Genomic DNA, 11,588 nt, shown 5'->3' on the forward strand with positions numbered 1-11,588 from the left:
ACTTTAATTTTTTTTCCTGATAATTTCCACATCTATGCCATCTGTTGAGAGTTTCTTGCTTCTCTGTATGTTAAATTTGGGGATTTTATCATGAATATTTTGAATAGTATGTGGGTTCTTTAGTCTTGTTTAAATGTTGTAAAGAGTATTGATTGCATTATTTGTTTCTTGATTTTAATAGTAATAGATCCTGTTAGATTCAAGCTACAAATTCCTACTTGCCTTCTGTGGGCTGTAGTTCCAAAGTCAGTTAACTTTTGAACACTTGTGCTGTGTCATTTGGACCTGTCTTTTGTGTGCACCACCCGGTGGCAGTCTAGGATCTGGGAAATGGTCTACCTCACCATTCACTTCTCAAAGTCTTTGATAAGCAGACTAGAGATAGATTTAAGCATGTACAACTTGTGACTGAGCCCAAAAGTTCATATACAACTTTTTGGAATTATTTTCCTGAGTGCCCTCCTCTCTGAGATCTCCCTGACACCTTCTGTGTCACAGGAGCCCCCTTTTAATGGTCCTCTCGCTGGTAAGTCAGGGCTATGGCTTCCTCACTCTGTAACATAATTAGCATGACTGTGTCTGTCTCCAGGGCCAAGCAGCAAGAGGATATATAGAGAAAAAGACACAATGGGGTATTTCCCTACACTCTTAGGACCAGAGTTCTTCTGGTCAAGGGGAAGTGCTCCTTCATTTGAGTGTTAAGTGCCTGCCAGTCATTACCATTGCTGTCACTGCTATTTTAGGGTTAGCTGGGGTGAGAAATCATAGAAAAAAACACAGAGTATTTTCCCTCACTTTCTCTGACACCAGGGGGCCCTTCCTTGCTCATTAGCTAAGAAATAGCTTATCTTGGAGCCCTTTCTATTCACATTCAGTGCACAGTCTCAAGTCCCAGGCTGCTTTTGAGTTCATTGCTAGAGATACCAGAGAAGAAAAAAAATGGGAAACTCATTGCTGATTTGGGGATACTTCACGTTCTGGTTTCCTTCTCCAATCTGCCTACTACCATTTACTTTTCAGAGTCCTCAGATAGCTGCTGCTGCATTATGTCCAGGGATTTTAGTTTCTTTTGGGGGAAGAAACTGGGTGGAATGTGTTTTCTCCATTTTGATTGGAACCAGAAACCAAGGTTCATGTTTCTTGAATCTTAGTCATCAAACCAATCTTGAAGGTGTGCTTTAGTCTAAAGCCTAAAACAAATGTCCAAACAATAACGGTATATAAGATTTAAGTAATAAAGGTGCCAAAAACTCAAGCATTTCATTTAACTCTACCATAACTCTATGAAGGTTGTATGATAGGCGTTTTATATATTTTTAACTTTATAGATAGGGGCCTGGGGTACAAAGAAATTAAGTAACTTACCCAAGGCCACACAGCCAATAACTGATGGGCTCAGGATTTGAATCTAGATAGTCTGGCTCCAGAGACCAAGCCCTTAATCATACATTGGTGCTTAATATTCTATTTCTATTTTCTCTTTTTGTTTTATTTTAGTGTATGTGTTATTGTGTGTTTATGGAAGAACACTGAGTATAACTATATAGCTACAAGCATAGCTTATTTTACCCCAAGTTTAGGAGAGAGAAAAGATCAGTTGGCAAAGAAGTGATATGACCACTTCTCAGAAAAACTGAGAAAATATTTTGGGGATCAAAACAATTTTAAAGCCCACTGATCCTTTAAATATATATGTGTATCAGCTGGATTTATTCACACACATCTCCTTTTCCCTTCATATTTTTAAACTCTAATGTTAAGTAGAAGGGCATATGGAGGATAGGAGGTTTCTGTTAGAATCAGTCCCTGCTGTAAAAAAAAATTTTTTTTAATTAAAAAAAAATCGATAGTTTTCACTTATTTGTAAAATTAAAACCCCAACCAAGACACTAATGTAGTCCTATAAAAAGTGAAATCTGTGGAGTAGGCTGGTCTTGGGCCACCACAAGATGAGTACAGAAATTATAAGTGTTTAGGCATTTTTATAGCAATTTGATAGTCTTTCTGTTGTTGAATAAAATAACTAAAAAGCAGATTCATATTTTTTGTCCTTGTTTTTATTTTACTCTCATAGTAATTCATTTCTAGTATACTTTCCAAAAGTATAACTATGCTTTGGATTGGAAATTAAAACAAAAAACAAAAAAACTGATTGTTTACCCCCCCAGCTTGAGAAGGGCCACACTGCTTTCTAATTTTAAAAGAAACAATGACAAAATTAATGAGAACACAGGGTCCTGACATGATTTTCTTCCTTCAGAGATTCTTAGCATTTCTAAAAAGTATGCCTGGCATTTTAAGTAAGGTTGTGTTTGTTTTTAAGAGACAAAGTCCCAGAGAAAGGTCCCCGGAACTGATGTTGAATCTGTCTGAAAGCTCGTGTTTATATTTATTTCTTTTCCCTCGAATTTTAGGTTTGGAGAGTAAGCGCCCCCCCCCACCCCCTACCAGTTCCATAAGGAAGAGCCCAAAAGCTGCTGAAGCAGGGGAAGATCACTGAGGCCAGGTAAGGTCCTGGCCTGGGTGGGGTTTCTCAGGGCCCTGGAGGTCCTTGAGGACCACTGTAGTGGTCTCAGACCTTGGGAGATAAAAGGCAATGAAGACAAAAGAGAGGGGATTGGAAGCAAGTGCATCCCAGCACAAGATTGGCTCTTTACCTTATTACTCAACTCAGCAACAAACAACTCTTACTCTTAATCAGCTCAACCAACACCCTACTAATTAATATTTTTTCACCCACATGCTACATAAACATCGACATTTGGTTAAACACAACAATCCACCAACTTCTCTGGAGGTTTCCTTAAGTATCTGGAATTAGATCTTAATATGAGAATGTATTGCAACAAGCACTAAATGTGTTCTTAGAGAAAAGAACTGTATACAGTGTGGAGATTGTGTTCCTTGTGATAAAGTTTTACAATATTTAATCAGAAAAACCTATCCAAATTTGTTCAAGACTTTTTCTTTTCTATTTTGCCTTTTTTTCCCTAATAGATCCAAATCTCAGTATTGTAAAAACAAAAGTATTTATGGAATTGGAAAATTGGGATATATAAATGTTTGAGTTTGTTCTAACAAAAATATTAGTAAGAATTAATCAAAAAATACTGAAAAGAAAATTAAGTCATTAGTTATATATATCATGTTTTTTGAACTGGTCCATCAATGTTGGCTTATAGTGTTCTGATATCAGTTGCCTAAATATGTTTAAGTCTTTCCAACTAGTTGAGCCACTCTATCCTGTAAAAATTAATAAATCTTCTTTGTGAGGTAGGAAACCCAGTGTTTTATCCAGGATTTCCTGGAAATTCTTGGCGTAGTCTGATATTTCTTGGATTATCTCTTCCTACTTACAAAAAATATTTTTGATCCCCTTGTATTTTTTTCTACTCTGTATTTGCTCAAATGTGAAACATAGCCTTTCAATTCCCTAAATTATCAGTTCACGAGGCATCTGTGCTTTGTAAACCTTTCCTGAAGATTGGGTTCATAATAGCTCCCACTTCATACAATTTTTAAGAGCATAAAGTGAACATATGAAAAGAAACTCCCTGGTATACAGTAAACATTTAATAAATGTTGGCTGTTATTATTCATTTAGGGATAATGATATGGAGTTATATCATAGCAGACAGAATAAAATGGAATGTTAGACATCCCTGACCTCTTTGAAATTCTTTAGCCTGTTCAACCATAGGCATTTCTCTCCAGGTTAAACTTGCTTCCATGATCTGCTTTTTACTCTTTCAACCTAACTGTACATATCTCAGTTCCTGTTACTTTTCTTAGTCATAGGGACTCAGCTCACTTGCTCAGTGTCTGTCTCTCTGTCTGTCTCTCTCTCTCCCCTTCCCTCTCTCCCTCTACCCCCTTCCTTGTCTCATGGCATTCCTGTCCTCTGGTGTGGTGGAGAGGAGAAAGGATTGGGATCAGACATGGGACCAAGAATCTTTTGATGGACCCTTCCATCTCCCAAGTGACCTATTAAGGAGGAACTGTTCCACTACCCTAACAGCATCAGGCCAGTCAATTGTGAGATTAAAGGTTAAAGTGGCCCCAATTTATAATTTGATTTTACCCAATGATCTCCAGTAATGAAACCATCATTGAAGCAAGGAGAGTTAGATTGGGTGAAAAATGACTCTTAGAAAACTCATATCAAATATTGTTCCACCTTCAGGGGTGCCTGGCTGGCTCAGTTGGTTAACCATGCCACTCTTGATCTCAGGGTCTGGAGTTTCACCCTTAGGTTGGGTATAGAGCCTACTTAAAAAAAAAATATTGTTCTACATTCAATCTTCTAATAAGCTATAAGCAGCAAATCTAAATAAGAAATAAAGACTTGGATTTATTTGTTTAATCAATTCAGGTAAAATTATATTAAAAACATTCTTTTCAAAGAAATACAATCTGATACTAACAGACCTCTAAAGAAAAAAGCCAACAAACTTTCAAATATTTAACCAAACTAATTCTTCTACTTAATGAATTTTTAGAGACTGTTCATGTATTAGTTTCCCAGGGCTGCATTAACAAAAAAGTTGGTGGCTTAAAACAATAGAAATGTATTCTCTCATAGTGCTAGAGACCAGTTGGCAGGGCTGTGCTCCCTCTGAAGGCTCTAGTAGAAAATACTTCCTTTCTTCTTCCAGCTTCTGGTGGCTCCAGGCATTCCTTGGCTTGTGGCTGCATCATTCCAATCTCTACCTCACTCTTCACATGACCTCCTACTTTGTGTGGCTCCTCTGTGTGTTTCTTATAAGGATATGGTGTAACTGAATTTAGTGCCCACCCTAAGCCATGATGGTCTCACCTTGAGGCCTTTAACTTAATTACATCTGCAAAGACCATTTTTCCAAACAAGGTCACATTCACTGATTTGAGAAGTTAGGATATAGACACATTTTTTTTTTTTTTTACAATTTTTAAAAATTGAAGTGTAATTAGCATACAGTGTTATGTAAGTTTCAGGTGTAGAACATAATGATTCAGTAATTCTATCCAATACTCAGCGCTCATCACAGTAAGTGTTCTCTTAACCCCTTAATCTATTTTGCTCTTCCTCCCACCCACCTCCCCTCTGGCAACCACAAATTTGTTCTCTGTATTTAAGAGTCTGTCTTTGTGCTTGTTTGTCTCTTTTCTTTTTCTTTCTTTGTCGTTTGTTTTGTTTCTTAAATTCCACATGAGTGAAATCATATGGTATTTGTTTTTCTCTGATTTTTTTTCACTTAGCATTATACCCTCTAGGTCCATTCATGTTTTTGCAAATGGCAAGAACTCATTCTTTTTTATGGCTGAATAATATTCCATTGTAGATATATACCACATCTTCCTTATCCATTCATCTATGGATGGACACTTGGGTTACTTCAGTATCTTCACTATTGTAAATGATTGGTGGGAATGCAAATTGGTACAGCTGTGGAAAACAGTATGGTATGGAGGTTCCTCAAAAAATTAAAAATAGAATTACCATATGATCCAGTAATTCCACTACTGGATATTTACAAAGAAAATGAAAACATTAATTCAAAAATATATATGCATACCTATGTTTATTGCAGCCTTATTTACAAATAGACATCTTTTTGAGACCACAAGTCAACCCACCACAGCTCAGAAAATGGATAATGAACTGAGTTGGAAAAAATAAAAATAAAAACCTTTTCTAGAAAAATTTCACCAATTGGGTAGAATTAGGGTAAGCATGAAATGGTAAAAAATACTTGAAAATCTGGCTATATTTCAGTATATATAATAATTTTAGCAAAGCTAACAATCTATTAAATGAATCATATCAGTGAAATGAGAGTGGTGCTCTAAATTTGAAAGCAACTTCTTTTTTCCCCTTGAGACTATTCTTTATATTATTATATATGATTACTGATATGGTTAGCAGATACTTTCATCACAGGTAAAATTGATTTTAGCTGAGCTCTTTTGAATGTTCAAAAATCATTTAAATTTGAATTTATAAAACATATCACTCAATTTTTTGAAGTTGCTTGAGGAATTCCATGGCTGAAGAATTAAAATTTACCTGAATTCACTTGGACACTTGCTTATTTCAAAACATATTCCTATAGATTAATATTATTCTATATTCTGGAAGAAGTCCCAGTTTGATGAGCCTAATAAGGGATAAGAAGATATTAAAGTCTTAAATCTTGACCTACAATATCACAGGTATATTGTAATATCAGTAATTTCTAACCAATTGGCTAAGCAAACTAAAATTATTTATTTTTTATATCAGAAGATAATAAACATAGGAAAGATGAGGCCCTTCATACCTACTTGTCTAAGTTAGGTTGTGATCTACAGAATTTTTAGCTACCCTCAGAGTAAATCAGTAGACTATCATAATGTGCTTTTAATTATATTCATTAATATTCATTTGGGAAAAGTATATCATAGTTTCTATTTCAAGAACAGAAGCTGGAATATGAAAACTTGCTTTTGTCTAGAACATTCAGTTTGAGGCTAATCTTTTCAAGACCTTTCTCTAAGGAGATTATTGTGCTTTAACCGTTCAGTTACTGAAATGTAACAAATTTGCTCTATTGAATTATAAACAATTTCTCTAGGGAGTACCCTATTTAGACCAAAGGTGAATGATTTCAACTTGGTTTACTAATTTGACTCATCATTTTCCTGAGACTGCATTTGCTTAGAGAATTAATCAAGGGGTATGGATCAAAACAGCTGTCCACATAGGATGTCAGTGGTTTCATGGCACCAGAAATCCAGTCCTGAACAGTGACACTAGCAGGCTTTTATTTAACACTTACTATGTGTCAGCCACTGTCAGCACTTCACATGCATTAATCCATGGAATCCTCAAAACAGATCTATTATTGTCATTCCCATTTTACAGATGAGAAAACCAAGGAGCAGAGAGAATAAATAGCTTGTAGTGAGAAAGTGACAGAGCCAAGATATGAGCCAGGTAGTTTGGCTCCAGAGTCCTCTCAACTCCCCCAAACTTTGGTTTTTCCTTAATGTTATACAATAAACATTTTTCTAAACAAACCATTATTTGAAAATGCTGTTGACAGAGCTATCCAACGTTCTTAGGTTTTTGCTGTAATTTATTTTACTATTTCTCTTTATCTAAGTTTTCTGGGATCTTTTTTGCTATTGTAAATAATATTTATACAAATGTCAGACCAACTTTTTGATAATTTCCTTTTTAAAAGTGGAATTGACAAATATAAGAATGTGAATTTTTATAAGGTACTTAATATTTATGCAAAAAGCTTCCAGAAAGAAGGCTTATATCAATTTGCAACCCCAGGAGTACTAGCTGGATAACAAAATATAGCATAAGCAAAGACACACAGGGTGAGAGAACATGGTGGGTTCCGCCACAGGAGAGCGACAGAAGCAGACAGCGTCCAGACCATGAAGGGTACAGGGAAATTAAAAAAAAAAAAGATATTAAGCAGTCCTAGGTTTCTGACTGGGATGTCACAGTCCACTGGATCACCAAAAGAGAAATCAGATGAAAAGAGTAGGTGTTTTGGGAGGAAGATAATGAGATCAGATTTAAATATATTAAATATAAACTGTGTATGGCATATCCAGATGGCTATTTTAGATTTTCTGGTCAAGGACTCAGGAAGCCAGGACTTCAGCTGTAGATCTGAGAGTCATTATTTTATAGGTCACTGAAAACTGGCTGATTACTCAAAGTACATTACAGGGAGAAGAGAAACCAGAGCACAGAGTTTTGGGAACAACAATATTAAGAAGTCTTATAATCTAGCTTCTCTAAACCAAATTTTTTTTGAAATATAAATAACTGTAATTTTGTGATAACTAGCACTAATCATACAATCACATCATGGTTCTGAATTTGTGTAGCAATAACGCCCACTTTCCAACTGACTCGTTTTATACATATCAAATAGATTTAAAATGTTGTAAGAGAGGGACCCAATAATTTTGCCTTTAAAATATACATTTAGGATTTAAGAAATTCAATTTTGCTCTAAAAAGAAAAAATTTATAACAAATTAGAATAGTAACATGATACATACACTCATCTCAAGAACCAAGAATTTGGAGTAATTACCAAATTTTGAGAAATTAGTATAATTTTGCTATTTTCTAGCCAGCAGACAATCATGAGAAGCCCTACCCCTACCCCATCCCCCATGCCGAAAGACATTTTTTTCTTCTGGAAGAGCCCATCTAAACCATGTAGATTTGTATACTTTGCCACCTTGTGGTCATTGCAGTTCTTTGCATGACTCCGTTTGTACTGTGGTTTGAAGACTTTTCTGTTAAAATGGCTAGATGCTCTTATATATTTAATTACTAGCAATACCAGCACAAATATATTAGAATAAACTTGAGTGACTTTGACAAAAGGATTATCATGCCCAAAATGAATATCTATCTGATGAATTTATTGCAGGCTGAGGTATTTGCTTGATAACTCTTTCTGGACCTTTTTTAAATGTGTTTTTTCCATGTGTTGCTACAGTAATTATTTTGACACAGAATGAATGTTAATAAAAATAAGAAAAGGCTCATTACTCTTGATAGTTTGAATATTAGCTTTTTTTTTTGCATTTCACTAAGGTTTTAACAGAAAATAAAACTCATGGCATGGCATATATGGAGTATATATATGAATAAATAAGACAGCTTTCTGTAAAACTCAAACCAAAGCATCCATGAGTGCTTAGGCTAAGCTCTAGTTTCTATCTTTTCTAGTTCAATCTATCAGAAACAAATGTGCTGGAGAAATGAATTTTTAAAATGTCTCTAGAGGTTCAGTAGCTATTGCCAGATAACTAATGTGGTACAGATGCATTTTTGAGAGGTTTGGGTGACTTGCAAGAGAAGAATTACTGTATATTTCATTGTACTTTTGTTTCATCTTCTGATTCCTTTTCACATGAGATTCGATTTTCCTCTGTGAACCTACAAAATATTCAAACATTTGTCTTGGAAGCTACTCAGGGAACATCATCTTTGCTTTAGGACTCTTTCTTAGGCATAAACAGAGGTCTCTTGCCATTCCTAGTCACTAGCTCCCTGTGTCTTGAGGCAATAAGCTGAGTTTTGAGCAAATGGTTTCATAGCAATTACCATTCTTAAGCTGCATTTTATTTCTCAAAATATAGGAGATGCCATTGAAATTTAGCAAAGAACAGCTGAGCTAAATTTCCTTAATTTTTTTTTCCTTTAAAAAAAGATACACTTTGGACTCATTTAAGCTCTGGTGATACAGTTGATAGACTGCTTATATACTCATGTTTTTCAACTGAAGGGACTTCGGGAAAGTTAGACCAGTAGTAAAGGAGCCATGTGAAAACACACAGCCTTGACTGTAAGAGAAGACACAGGGAGAAATGATAGCATTCTATCTCTATTACTGGAAAAACCAACCCAAATTACAGATTCTTTTAAGGTTAGGTCCATAGTGCTTCTTTTACATGATGGGCTCTCAAGAAGTATGTTGGCTTATGTGTCCCAAAAAGGACAAAGTCCCTCCAGAACCATCAAGTAGCCAGGACACACAAGTTTCTGCCCCGAATTTGTTACCAATTACCCACCAGTTTTAACAGAAATGAGGAGAGAGATTTCTTAGAGAATAGATTGTTTTCTGCTATGTAGTGGAAACAAATCATAGTACCTTGTTAAATTTTAACTCTCTTGGGCGCGGTTGGATTTTTCCTCATGGATCAGGAAGCTTTACTTACACTGTGAGGATGGTCATAGCAGGGATATGCTGAAAAACATAAGGATCAAAGAGGATAAAAGGAATCACTTTTGTTCACCTATCAGGGAAATTTGATGCAAAAATAGTAGCTCCATTCACATGCAAGTCACATTATATGTGATATAATAAAGGAATATTTTTAGGTTAAAAAAAAATTAGTTCAGATGAAAGCTGGATTTAAATCCCAGTTCAACCATTTCCTATTTAGGCAAGTTAGTAAATGTCTCTAGTTCTCAGCTTCCTCATATTCCTCAAATAATTATACTTCCCTCAAGTGAACTCATGAACATTAAATAGGAAAATATTAGAAATACACAAAGGTATTATTAGTCAGGTTAGCAAAGACTATGCTGTGATAACAAACCCCCAAATCTCAGTGGCTTAACATAAAAAGTCTTATTTCTTGCTCATATTACAGTCTGAGGTAAAGCTGGTGTGGCTCTTTTCTAAGCCTAGACCCAGAGATTCTGGGTTTCAGCAGGAAGTGGGAGAGAGCACACAATAGAAAGTACATCCAATTTTTATTTTGTAGGTAGGGCATGAAGGAACACATCACTCCCCCTAATATTTGATTACCAAGAGATAGTCACATGATCTTACGGAGAGGCCTGGGGGCTTGGAAAAGTAGATGGGGACATGGACATATTGTAAAAACCAATAATCGTTACTACAAGCAATGCACTTTTATTGTTGAAAAATAAAACTGCCCTAATTTCTCTGAAATGCATATCAATTTCTATAATTATTGGCAACAGATTACTTGTGATACAACTTTTTTTTTTTAAAGATTTTATTTATTTGTTTGAGAGAGAGAGAGCATGAGTGGGGGTGGGGGGAGGGACAGAAGGAGAAGCAGACTCCCCAGTGAGCAGGAAGCAGACCCCAAGATCACAATCTGAGCCAAAGGCAGCTGCCTAAGGGACTGAGCCACCCAGGTGCCCCTCTTGTGATACAACTTTTACCCAAGACCATGAAACAATGTGTCCTGATTCAGAGGGTAAAAAACTTCTGCTTGTAGAACTTGCCAAAAGACTTAGGTGGTGACAGAGGGAGCCATTGAACTTGGAACATATTTCCCTGGCTACTCATGTTGCTACTTCAATTTTACTTGACAAAGTAGTGCATATGATTTTTTATTGTTCCCTAAGGATGTTTGTATGTGCAGTAAGTCAAATTGCAGCATTCAATAAGCCCCATGTTTCTGTTCAAAACAAATTACAGTGCACACAAATTTATTTTTTTCTCTGGTCTCACTTGAAATCAGGTAGCTATTATAAGTAATACAAAACAAACACTTTATTTTAGAAAATTACAGAAAATAGCATCACCTTTTACAGTGTTACAGAAATATGTGGCTATTTGGAAATCCTAAGTCAAAACTCCTTTGAATTAATATCCAAACATACTTAGGGGAAGTAAGACTGATTTTGTTAAATCATCTTTTCAAATTTTTAATGCTAAGGTACATGTTTTGTTGTAGATTAAGCATGACTATAGAGATGCATAGACCAACAAGACAAGACCATATATTCCTGCTACCAGGATGGTAAAGACAACTGTTAAATGGGTCGTTGGGAGTTTATTTTTTTATGAGAAGTAATTAAGTCCTGAGTGACTTTCTTAGAGCTTATGAAATACACTGTTGGTAGTCTTATGAATACACTCATCAGAATTTACTTAAATATTCTTTTTTTTTTTTTAACTTTAATTTTTTTTTTTTATTCTTATGTTAATCCCCATACATTACATCATTAGTTCTAGATGAAGTGTTCCATGATTCATTGTTCGTGCACAACACCCAGTGCTCCATGCAGAACGTGCCCTCCTCAATACCCACCACCAGGCT

The sequence above is a fragment of the Leptonychotes weddellii genome, chromosome 9, assembly GCF_054177405.1.
Source record: "Leptonychotes weddellii isolate Sample4059 chromosome 9, ASM5417740v2, whole genome shotgun sequence".
Taxonomy (NCBI): Eukaryota; Metazoa; Chordata; class Mammalia; order Carnivora; family Phocidae; genus Leptonychotes; species Leptonychotes weddellii.